The sequence below is a fragment of the Anser cygnoides genome, chromosome 2 (assembly GCF_040182565.1).
Source record: "Anser cygnoides isolate HZ-2024a breed goose chromosome 2, Taihu_goose_T2T_genome, whole genome shotgun sequence".
Taxonomy (NCBI): domain Eukaryota; kingdom Metazoa; phylum Chordata; class Aves; order Anseriformes; family Anatidae; genus Anser; species Anser cygnoides.
The window spans coordinates 141,856,809-141,869,540 of NC_089874.1; the positions used below are offsets into that span (position 1 = coordinate 141,856,809).

The 12,732-nt window shown below is 48.3% G+C and overlaps 1 long non-coding RNA gene across 2 annotated transcripts; it reads right to left on the reverse strand.

Annotated features, from left to right (window-relative positions):
- Positions 1–2,554: 2,554 nt before the first annotated feature.
- LOC106035245 (uncharacterized) lies at positions 2,555–6,773 on the reverse strand. 2 transcript variants are annotated; one of them, XR_001206652.3, is made up of 4 exons: positions 6,692–6,773; positions 6,069–6,204; positions 5,534–5,751; positions 2,555–5,067 (listed from the first exon to the last, which is right to left on the reverse strand). It is a non-coding gene; the product is annotated as an uncharacterized lncRNA (long non-coding RNA). The 2 variants fall into 2 exon arrangements; XR_007165203.2 differs by lacking the exon at positions 6,692–6,773 and having other exon boundaries at positions 6,069–6,685.
- Positions 6,774–12,732: the final 5,959 nt, after the last annotated feature.

Below are 12,732 nucleotides of genomic sequence, written 5' to 3' on the forward strand. Positions count from 1 at the left end.
CCCCCAACACGCTCCTTGCCCTGCTCCTCCTGGGGACCTCTCCCTGTAACTTGCTTCTCCCCTGCTAGGATGCCATCCTTTCTTTACCACCCAGAATATGTTAAAGCCAGTTTGCACCCTATTGTCCTTGTGCTAACACTGCCCTTCGGTTTTAATTGTTCTGTTTTCTTCCTGCTGGTTACCTCCTCGAGGAATCGCTCCTTGCAGCCTCTCCTCTCAGTGCACCTCCTCTGGCCGGAGAAGCCTTTTTGCAGCGGTACAGCAGTTATTCTACTTCTCCAGCTTCTTGTTGTCCCACCCAAAATGTCTAGTTCTACCATCTGAAATAGCATTCATGGTCTCTGTAAGTATGAGGACAGAATTGGACAAAGTATTGCATTTTTTATCTATTCTTACTGTCACATGCAGCAGAAACATTCTGGCTAAAAATTTCTTAATCCGTAAGCCTCAGACCAATAAATATTTCAGAAAGCTTCTAAACAGGTGAAGTCTGGAGAAGGACAGCTCAACCCTAGGTGTACGGCGTGGAGAGTTTTGTGTGTCCTTACCCGGGTAGCAGGGGGTGACACCTGTGGCAGTCAGACCTATGGTTGTGTGAAGCCACCTGCTCTACTCAGCCGCCCAGGAAAGCTCCTAAAGAGCTGCTGGGAGCACTGAACTGTTGGCAGCGTGCTGTGGGGAGGGAGAGGCCCGTACGTGCCCGGCATTGCCCCGTTCAGCTGTCACACGCCGGGCAGACTGAGAAGGACCGCAGAAACCAGCGACAGCCACTGCGTGTTGGGTTACGAGCCATGGGAGGGACCTCTCTGTGTTTGGTGACTCGGTACTATGGTGACAAAAGCTCCACAAACACTTCACGGAGCCGGGTCATGTGTTTTCTGTTCCTCCTGACGTAGCGTGGTGCTGCTGGCGAATGACCTGTGGCGGTGAATTCCTTTGGGTCGGTCCTTTTTCCACACTGCTCTTCTAGAATTTGCTTTCCTGGGGTGAGGGACTATTTAAAATGCCATTTATGATTCGCTTTATTTGGTGGATTCTTTATTGGTAGTTACCAGTGAACAAAAGAGCCCTCGTCATCTACTCCGGAGTCCCCATATTCACCCCAAAGTGGTGCCAGCCTTCTGTGCAGAACCCGAATAGCAGGTGGAGTCATCCTGCTTTTTAATTAGCAGTGGTCAGTCACTGTAAGCTTCGTTCACTGGTGGCACGATGCCCTTTCAAAACACTGTGCACTCCCAAAGGCACATTTACTCACTGTGACTGCACAGCTGCAGTGGGAAGGTGTCTCCCAAACCATCCCTTCCATAGCTTCATCCCTTCAGTGTCCATTTAGAAAAGCGTTTGGTACACTGGCTAGTCTTCCAGCCTTTCCAAATTCCTCATATCACGTTTGTTCCTGAGTCACCTTTCATTGACGCCACTCGAAATGTTTACAACGGCTCTGGCGGCTGTGCTGATATAGCAGAAAGCAGCAGCAACCGAATGGAAAGATTAAATCCCTCATGCTCACAGAAAGCGTTTACAGAAGTGGAGGGTGAAGGAAAACTCTCTCAGAAGGCTGCTGCTGGTAGAGCTTTTCACTCCTCTTCTGCCATGACGAGGCAGCGTGATCACCACCATGAAGACCATGATGAAAGTGTTGCTCCTGCGTGCGGCCGGGCAAAAGCAATGCCAGGAATGTAAGAAGCAGAGAGCACTGTTACACCGCTGGTGTAACTGGTCTGGAGAGCCCCGGGGCTCCAACACTGCATGCAGGTCCTGTCCTCCTATCTGATGGGGAGGTGATGGGAAACCTTACGAGGTTGAAACAGACACTGGGCTGTCTGGTCTGGAGATGAGGAGGCCGAGAGGCGACCTCACAGCTCTCTGCAGCCTCCTGAGGAGGGGAAGCACAGAGCGAGGTGCCGGCCTCTGCTCCCTGGGAAGTGACGAGAGAGCAGGGGAGGTTGAGACTGGACATTAGGAGAAGTTTCTTTACCGTGGGGGTGGTCAAACACTGGGACAGACCTCCTAGGGAAGTGGTTGATGCCCCGTGCCTGCCAGTGTTCAAGAGGCGTTTGGATGGTGCCCTTAATAACATGCTTTAACTTTTGGTTAGGCCTGAAGTGGTCAGGCAGTTGGACTTGATGGTCTTTGGTAGGTCCCTCCCAACTTCTGTTCTATTTTAAAAACAAACAAACAAAAAAACATAACATCGTGGAGGTCAAAAGTGTACAGGAGTTCAAACGGTGGAGTTCAAACTCTTCACTTACGTTATTGCTATGTGCGTACGTGGTTGGATGGTCTTTACTCCATACTCCTCTTTTGACATTGCCCCCTTCCCATCTCTGCCCAGGGAGGGGATTTCAGGGGCTGGGAGCAGAGCGGGGATGCCACCAGCTCTGCCCACTGGCAGGTCCCTGCAGCTTCTCCATCCAGCCCCACCACCGGGGTGGTGGCAAGGGCGAGGGAACTGGCCATAGGACAGCAGCGTTGGTCCACAGAGCACAGATGTCTCCATGCTCCTATGGTGGCTGCTTGTAGCCTGCTTGGAGCTTGTGAGGAGCAGTACAGACCTTGCTATAGGGTCAGCTAGTCATCAGGCTTAATGACCACATATTAGCCCATACACTGTTGAGCAAAGAGAGTCCCTCTTAATGAAGATCAGAGTAAATAACAGTGTACAAATAGTGTTTTATGGCTCAAAGTAATGCTGAGTCCTTTAAGATCAAGGAAAATTGCCTCTAATTGTGCTTGGACTTCTTCTTCCTCGAATGACATCAATCAGTAGACCAAGAATCAAGTCCTTTCAGCCAGGGAAGACACTTATAAATAAAAAATACATTATTTTTATTAAAAATAAAAAAAAAATACTTTGTCATTTTAGTGAAATAAGGTTACAGTGAATTACAGTGTGATATGAACAAATAGAGATTTATGAATAAATAGAGATTTATAATGACATATGTGTACATAACTAGCAGTACTTATCTGTCTCTTGTGGTTAAGAAGATGGGACGCACTATTCTAAGTCTACAGGTGAAACTACAGAGAGCAGGAAAGAGGATGTGGCTTCTCCAGCCACACAATAGCTTGCTTGTCAAGCATGAAACATGCAAGTGAAAATGCACAAATGCAAAAAAGCCTGTTCACAAAGGGGAACAAAAATATGAAAACAAAATATGAAAAGAATCAGCAACTGATTTTGTTCCTAAAACAGAAGGTTACTTGCCGTGAGGAAGAAATATCAAACATTTTAAAAACACCTGCAAATTCCCTGACAGTCCACATAAGTTATCCCACGGGTTCCCTCTGGGGACTGGACTATCGGAGGGGCTGATGCAGGGTGCTGGCAGGAGGTGGGGACGGGGCTGTTTTTCACAAAGTGCTTTTATTCGATAAACTCATCAGCGCCTGGATTCATGCTAAGGGCAGAGCTGAGGGCTGAGCACACAAGTTGTTTAAATGTTTCTAAGCCAACTGATGTATGGTTTCCCCATTTCACATTTATACCATGCCAAGTGAACTTCTCAGGTCTGCTATAAGCCATTGTGCCAGTGCTGGGGAGCAGTGCACAAAACCCCTGCAGACCAATCCTTCGGCAGCACCTGAGCCATGCTGGCCACCTGGTCGTGTAACTTTTAGACAGGCATGCACTTTTCCTCAAATCAACTCTACCCTATCTCATCTTTTCCCTCCTTTTTTATCTCCCATGACATTCTCATTTTTTGAGAAAGAATCAAAACTCTCCTCTCGATGGAAAAATAAAAGGGGGGAGGGGGGGAGCAGCTGCTTCTCAGCCTTTTCCTCAGCTTGTCTTCTCTCCCGCTGTTTACTTTACTCCTTTACCTTGCAAACAGCTCACCGTCTTTGAGCCCGGGCTAAGCCCAGCCCTTTTGTGCCCTGCAGTCATCGCTGCATCTTTAGGGGAAAGCTGATTCCCAGGAATGCTGTGCATGCACATACCTATCTGGGCGCTGCACCCACACCTGCCCACCCGGTAACCCAGCGCCTGCTGGCCCTTGCAGCTGCATTCCAGCCAGCAGAGCTATTGCTCGCTAATTGTTACCTGTCAAGCGGGTAAACGAAGCTCTTGGGCCAAGTCCAAACAAGTATATATTTCCACAAAATCCTACACTCGCAAACCTTTCACCTCTTTGCAGCCCCACCGACGGTTTTCGCCGGGACTGATCTGAAAGCACGATGGTATTTTCGACGGATGGAAAAAAAAAAAAGTGGCGTGTTTGGCTATTATTTGTTGTGACGAAGCTTTCCTGTACGTGTTGATACCTGCAGGAGAGCGGAGGATTACCAAAAAGGGGAGAGAGGAGCAGGCAGACCAATAAACACGGTACAGCAAACGTCTCCAAAATCACACGAGCTTCCCAACACTGCAGCAGCGCTGCGCCGATCCAAAATCGGTGTGGGGACGGTGAGGGATTAATCTGTAAAAACTCCGGAGGCTGGAAAAGTTAGCGTGCAAAGTAGCCCGGGGCCATGTGGGAGGGCTGGAAACTGGCATTTCCTGCTCATTTCGCGCAGTTCAGACTTGCTCCGCCGAGCGTGGCAGGATCAGCTTGCGTAGCGGGAGGCTCTCTGCACACAGGCAGAGGCAGCAGCCTGTTGCTGTCGCCCAGAGAGCCTGTAAAGATGGCAGGATTTAACTTCATCAGTTTTCCCTGGGGAAAAAAGGCTCAGACCAAGCTGCTCCACCACCACAAAGCTCTGTCCCCCTGGCTAATTTCACAGAACAGACTTTCCCCTGCAGAAGCACTCACAGAAAGGCTGCTTGCTCTTACGGTAACATCTGAAATATTTTGTATGCTTCTACATCAAAATGCAAACATAAAAAGTGAATTCCGCCCCAAAAATACAGCTATAAATCACATTAAAAATTAAGTCCCAACTTTTCTGTGACCCTCCATCCTACAAGGTTGGGCTGTAAGCTCTCTGTGCCCTGAGCCATGGTCCCCACACATCCTCACGGCGCGTGGCACGACCTGATGACACTTCTCCTTCAGTACCACGATTCAGTCTCACCACGGCTCACCCTGTGTCACGACGAGTCCCCCAGCTGTCAGAGACACCCTAATAAACAAAGAGGGGAGAGTGAATGGCACAAACCAGTTGTTTTTGGTCATAACAGAAACGTGATCTCCCCAGCACGATGGTAATCTCTCTCCACAAGGGCTGTGGATAGCTTCCATGGTGAGCCTGATTTTGACCCGCCTCTCACCTCGGCTTTACCCCAGTTAAACCAGACTTCTGTGGATGTCCCAGGTGTCACCTCAGACTACAGGTGAATTTTATTTTGGAAGTGACCCAGTGAAAGCAGTTGTTAGACCACTGGAAAATTAATTGGGCTTTATTTATAACTCCCATTTATAAAGCTATATCAAAAAAACCTTATTTGAAAAAGCATTTAAATATCTATTTTTCAGTTCAACAGAAGCTTCAGACTGAGGTTTCGCATATTTTTTTTTGGAACAGGCTAATGCTTTAAACTTATACATATATTACATATATATATATATTTTTTTTTTTTTTGACTGACCTGAGAACAGATGTACTTGCACAACTCAGTCCAGCACCTTCTCTAAATGGTGAGGGATTCACTCAGAAGGGATCCTGGCACTTAAGCAACCAGGTTTCATGGGGCTGAGCAGAGCTTTGGGCTCCTGCAGACCCAATGTGTCAGGCACAGATTCCTACAGGAATTAGAAACTCTTCTGCACTTTCTTCTCTGCAGTTCCTTCCTTCTTTTTCTTCTCTCTGTTGTAAAGAAAACAGTGTAAGAGATAGGATGTCCTGCAAGGCGATGAAAGAAGCAATGGTCTCCAGGAGGTTGCCAGGCCTTTCCAGACCTGCCTGTTGAGGACCGTGAGTGGCAGGTGGTGGAAGAGTTCACTAAGTTTCTTTATAGGAGGGACAAACACAAAAGAGAAGTCCCTGCCCTGGGGGAGAATCCTCTTAAGACTTCCCCCAAATGCTGCTCAAACAAATGGAGGCCCCTTTGCGAGCTCTGTTCAGCTGATTGATTTGGGATTCCCCTGTCTTTTTGACTCAGTGAGATTAAACAGAGGACTCACATGCTCCTAGCTCCTTGCCAGGCTCCAGCCTGGAGCATCTTTCAGCCCGCAGTGCTGTCACCGACTTCCCACTCTGCATCAGTCACCGCACCGACCAGCTTCCACTCGGTGTCTCAGTACTGCTGTCCAGTAGCACCTGAAACCATCACTAATGGTACCCATGGGTACTTTGCTTAAAAGGGAAGGTATTTTAAAAGATGGCTGATACGAAGCACGCCTGTTTAAAAGCGATTGTGTGAAAAGCTGTATTACTAATACCCTCTTAAAACCAGTTGGAAATAATGTGGCCAGAAAATGTTGATTTTCCATGTCTCTCTCATTCCCATTTTGACAAACATTTACTGAAGGTTTCAGGAATCTGTTGCTCCACATAGGCTGTTAAGATTCCTGTAGCACCTGGGTTCCTGGAGCCGCCCTGGCAGCTGGTTTTATCCCCGGCAGAGCTGGCTGTCTGGGGCTGTGGTGTATATTCTCCCGACAGGATTTTTGAGGGGGGGCCAGAATAGCTCAAAGTTCGAGGTTTCTCTTTCAGGCCTGTTGAAGAACTACACCTGAAAGTCTGTTAACTTTTCCCAACCACGTAAGCGATCAAATAAGCTACTAGCTCTGCCTGCAAACCTTACCTCTTCCCGTATCATCACTTTTACAACAACATAGCTGCTATAAGAAGGACGTCCTCTTTGTAATCAGCTCTTACTGGGGATATCATGGGTGATTCAGCTTTTTCTCAGCAGCTGGAGAAGAGGGTTGGTTGTCTGGAGGGTTGAGGAAACCAGATGACAAATGCCCACCTGCTGATTGCCCAAAAAGCTGACTCCACAACCACCAGCTCACCCACCACAGGACACTGCCCATGAGCACAGGCTCCTTATTTTATCCCACTTCTGGCTCCAGCTTGCGCAAAACTGCATTACTCAGAGAGCTGGTAACATGGAAAGAAAGCTTTGGAGCTTCTCTAATGATCGCAATGGAAACTTGCTGGTATTGCTACTTGATGCCTTTGTGAGGTTTAATATTGGTTAATTTAATTGAGAGGGTGTGTAACAGTTTAAAGCTGTGTTTGCACTTGTTTCAGGTTTGAAAAACTAAACATGGGGACACGAAGAAAACATGTAACTCTTCAGAGTTACAAAACAGCCTTCTAAAATGAAAAAATATATGAGGGATTCCCACATATGAATGGAAAACAATTGGGCAAAATAGATGTGCTCCTAATTAAACAAGCCCTGATTAGTTCAGTGGTGTCAGTGATGCATCAATGACACCAGTTCCTACCATTTTGTATGTCTCTCTGTTTTCCAGATGCCAAGCTCTTGGATTCATATAACACGAGGGTATTAATTAAAAAATCTCTGATTCTTATACCAGCGAAAAGCTTGAGAAAGAAATACTGAGGCACTGACAGACAGATGAAATATTTTTTAAATGTCGTGGTTCTACAACACAATGCAAAGAAGGGGCTGCCGCTGCCTGTGTGCATTCACTTTGGAGTCTGGAGCAGGGTTTGAGGCTTAGGGCCTCTGGAGCGTGTTCTGTCATCTGCTGCAAACCTGACATGAAAGAGGCAGAAAGTAAGATAACAGGGTTTGTGCACTTGTTAAAAAGAGAAAAAACAAAAAAAAAAAAAAAACGAGCTCAGGTCTCAAATGCCTGTATGTTTGCTGTGGCTCAGGACGCAGCAAATGCTTCTGTGTGTGTTAGGAGAGCCTGCTACGGTGCTGACACGATTTGTATCTTTCCATCTCCACGCTGCCTGCTGCCCACAGCCCTGGCTTTAATGCTTGTATCAAGGGCAAGAATCGACTGCATGGGCCAAGGTGCTCGGTGTGAGACAGCTGGGAGGCATGCACGCAAGCTCCTAGCCGCTAATTAGCCACTAATCCCGTGCACCAAGGTTCCCACACACCATGAAGGCTTCCTTTGGTGACTTTTCAATTAGCATCATAACACCCCGAGCTTTGTGTATATTTATCTTCTCTTCCAATTGTCAGGGCCAGCCAACATAAATTAAACCAATTTAAGAGTATCTGCCTGTCTATTATTTGGCAGCTATTAGCCTAAATTGCCATAATCCTCTTCCCAGCTGAGAGTCAGACGCATTTAATGTTAACCTGGGTATGACTTTACTGGTATTCTTCCACGGAAAATGCAAGAATCAGGCAGGCACTGCTACAAAACTGGAATTCACTTCGGCACATGTAGGGGAAACATGAGAAACTCCTGTCCTGGTATGTGATGTCTAGCAGGAGGAGACTGCATGGATAGGGGGGCAAGGCCTGCACCTCGATCTCAGGCTGGACGGGGGCTGTACACAGCAAATCTTAGGGGAATTTTAAGGGAGGAGCAGGCATGTGGCATGGGGAGAAGAGCCTGCAAAGAAATCCTTGTGTTCGACTCCTCTCCTAGAACTGGAGACCAGGGCCAGGGAGCCTGCTGCAGCCCTTGGCGTTACACAGGCTGCAGGATTCATCTGCAGGCCTGGGGGGCCTGATCCACAGCTCACCAAAAATAAAGAGATGCTTAGAGGACTCCGTCTGCCACACAGTCAGGCCTGAACAAGCAGTATGTTTTGAGGGAGAAAATCACACTAGGCGCTTAGAGAGACCTAAAGTCAGAGGAGGCTACAGACCTACTGGGTGTATGACCAGTCAGTGAAGTGCAGGCCAAGCAGTTCCTGGACACAAAGGCAATGAGTACGCATTTATGTACCCCAAAATCCCTTCCCTTCACACCGCCACCATCCATATGCGTTGGGTGATGGGGGCAAGCACACGGCCAGGTTGCCACCGGCTACTGCCCATTGCTGCTGGAATTTTAACTGCTGTTTTGTCGCATGGAGGACATCCACCACCTCCCAGCCCACCAACCTGCACTCAGCGCAGCCAAGGGCTGCTGCTGGTGCAATTCCCTGCATTAACGGGAAATCTCTGAGCAGAGGCACTTCAAAGCTCTCTCCCCAGGCTCAAAAGGCTCTCTCCATTATAGTGCGATTGGTTGTTTACACTGGGGTAATTGATGTCTGTATAATTGGCCTTGTTTACACTGAAGATTTTCAGATATCCTTCGTCTCCCTTCCCCTCTCCCTGGAAGCTCTGGAACCCAGCAGGAGCAGCACAGAGGGGAAATCCCCCCTCCCTGCCCCACAGCTTGCCAGGCTGCGTTTGGAGGGCCAAAGCATCTAATTTAACCCCAGGCATCTGCTGTCTACAGCTAACAGAATCTGAGCGCTAGCCAGCTGTGAAATCGCTTCCAAAGCAAAGAAGGGTGATGCAGTGCAAAGGACAACTTAGAATGACTGACATTTTTCATAGTACTGTCTGAAAACCAGACACAACACCTTCCATATGCACACCTCTCGAAGGAAAGTTGGCCATTTCACCTGTGGCTTAGAAAACACCTTCTTCATTGGATAGCTGCACTCTCAACAGACTTCCATGAATTCAGGAGGTTCACTGTGACTACCGTGATGCTGATGCTGTGAGGTTGTCTTGCACTTGCAGACATCCACCACTACTCCAGCTGCTGAAGGACGCTGAGAGGCTCATGAAACACGCTGCAGAGCTGCTGGTGATGCCGTCTCTGTGAAGCCAAGAGATTATCACGTGAGCCAGCCACGTGTGAGACTCCGGGAAAAGAACTGGGCCGGGCAAATGCTCTAATTAATTCCCCTTGCTTACACCTGGAAGGCTTTTATTCATCTCAAACAGAAAAGACTGCTTCTCGTGCACTTTCTCAATTGCTTTAACTCAAAACTAAAACTGACTTACTGCCAAAAGAGGTGGGCCTGCCCTACAACCCCCATCCCCTTCCTCGTGTTGTGTCCAGCACTCCCACAGTTTGGCAATGGAGTTTAATGGGGTCAAACCAGCCTGCTCACCTGCCTGAAAACTAGTTCTACTAAAACCAGAAACAAAACAGTTTTCTGGAAGAGGAAAGAGCAAGGCTGCTGCTGTGACACAAGAGGGCAGAAATGCATGACCTGGAGTAAGGAGGGAAAACTCTTCTGGGCAGCCACGTATTCTTCCAGTGGGCAAAGCCAACCCACGGTGACTCAAATGCTTTTATCTGTCAGGACCCTCACAAAAATGTGCTTTGTTCAACTTCACTGCAAGATGAAGGGTTGAAGTATGCTGTTATCAAGCCATTCTCACACCTCACCTCTCACAGACAAGGTCCCAGGAGAGCCAGGGTGATGGGACGTCCTGAAAAAGGCTGCTTTTCCCCAAGTTGCTGCCTGCTCATTGCAGTGACCTTGGGGCTATCAGGGAAATCCCCGCTAGGGGATTACTTCCTGCTCCACCGTGTTGTGGTGCCAAGCTCAGTGCTCACCACCTGCACTTCATACAGGAGACAAATAATACTGAGAAAGATTTTATCACGAGTTATAAAACGCTGGTGAGGATGGACTCCACTCGAGGAGTTCCAAGGCGAGAGCTGTCCTTGAAGCCAGCTACGACGCTGCATCATCAGTTGTCCTGCGTAAATACCGATGCCAGCTTAGAGTTATCAGTGCAATGTTTAACTACAACCTACGCTGCACAGGAGCTAAACCAATCGGCTCTGATAAGACAAGACGAAGGCACCTGGGTCTAAAATCCTACATTACAAACGTGGCTTGTCTATTTTGTGAGCACAATTCATTCGGAATTGTTCTCCCCCCTTAAACTCTACTGTCATCTCTGCAGGTGATTTAAGCTAAAATAGCGCAAGGCTAGACCAAGAAAGGCATCTTGCACTCGGGCACTGCCTCGGAGCCCACGGACGGCTGCGGTGCGGTGGCAGCTTTAAAGAGCAGTTAGTCATGACGGTGTTTCAGGGGCTAAGAATCTATAAGGCACTCAATGATCTGGTGCCAGTTTGTCAAAACATGCAACCCCTGCCTGTAGAGTTTAAAAATAAATGTATGCTCTACTGGGGAACTCACTGGTTTCAGTGGGAATGCAGGAGTACTTTCCAGGAGTCGGGCTGAAGCATTCAGCAAACTACTTGTCTGCTTCTGGCAGCAGCTGGAGATCTGGGCAAGGGGTAATAAATTCCTGGCTCTGCGGAGATTCCCCACATAACCTTTGGCAAGTCAGTTGCTCAAAAACCTCACGTATAAAACGGAGAGGTGCTGCACCTACCTCCGCGTGTCTGCCTTGCGCACCTCCTCTGAAACCTCCACAGGTCAGGAACTGACTCTGGCAGTGGGTACCTGGGCGGTGAGAGCTTGAGCAACTTCATGGTAGCAAAACAGTCTCTGCTCGGGGCTAGGGGACTGCAGGGTGTCAGTTTGGCTTCCCTCTTGTACAGTTTCCTGAGCTTTTGTGTCCTCCTGCACCTCGTTCACTCTGGAATGAGCACAGCCAAGCTATAGGATTTCTTCGCCTCCCACCCCAGGCAGCTTAACCATGGTGTTAATTAGGAGTGATTTATACCCCTACGGATGGTAAAAGAGGGTTTATCTTCCCCCGAGAAGTCCTAGCACTCAGAGCGAAGTTTACAGTGAAATAAAGAGCAACACACATATCTCACCCCCACCCTACCCTGCAGGGCTATTGCTCATGTGTGGGAGCTGGAGAAAAAACGCAGTAAAGAAATGTAAATGTAAATGTGCCTGCTTTCCCCCTCACACCCAAACACTCCGTGTAAACAAACAGCCATCGCCAGGCACTCTGTTTTCTAGTCAAATAGAGGCAAGCAAATACTCAGCATCCCTGTGGCTGAAGCCACATAAAACTTCTTCACTGCCGAATACTTTCACTTTGCTTAGGAAGGAGCTAAGATTTCCACCGACTTGGGAAAAGGGAAAAGAAAGGAAAATGCAAAGAAAAACCACAGGTGTTGTAAATCAGTTTATTGTGCTGGAATAAAGGAAGCAAAATGTGCAGCGCAACTCCTGGTTACACACAGTGCCTAGGGCACGGCATGGCAAGAAGTTTCTGCATCCTGAATGAATTGAGAAAACACGGATGTTTTGTCTGATCCTTCTCTCAAACAAGGGGCTCAGAGAAACAAAGGTAAGGGTATAAAGCAGCACGCACCACAGCCACGGGACACGGCTGGAGGAGCTGGGACTACCTCGTAACTCCGATCTGCGCTAAAAAAAAAAAAAAAACAAAAAAAAAACCGAAAAAATCAATACTGGATTGGGCAGTGCAATAATGCACATGGGTAACAGTGATACTGCAGAAGGAAAACGAGGTGCAAAGGAACTTGGAGCCAGCAGCCACGGAGACGCCCTGCGAGCCTGATTCCTGGGCCTGGCTGTGGCAGGACGAGGCAGGGCTGTCACCGCGTGTCCCGGGCTCTCAGCGACGTCCTCCCAGCGGCAGGGGAACAGCAAAAATCTACTTTCACAGCAGAGACTGAGCCGAGATAAAGCAGGCTTGTAGGCGCACGCAGGGCATGTGCATTGTATAAACACGGTATCGCTGAGATGGTGAGCCCGATAGGACGGGCCGAGTCCGCGGTTGCAGGGGAGCTAGAAACGGGGTCTTCCCCAAGCCCCGGACTAAGCGGTCCTGAAGCTCCTGAGCACTGAAGAGCCAAGCCCAGGCAAAAGGAAAGGCCAAGGGTTATGTCAGCAAGCTCTGATTCTACATTGCCCCAAAAGGCTGATGGAGTGATGTTATATACGGCCTTTATATTTATGAACAAGGTCGGTTGGAATGCTTTCTTCTGA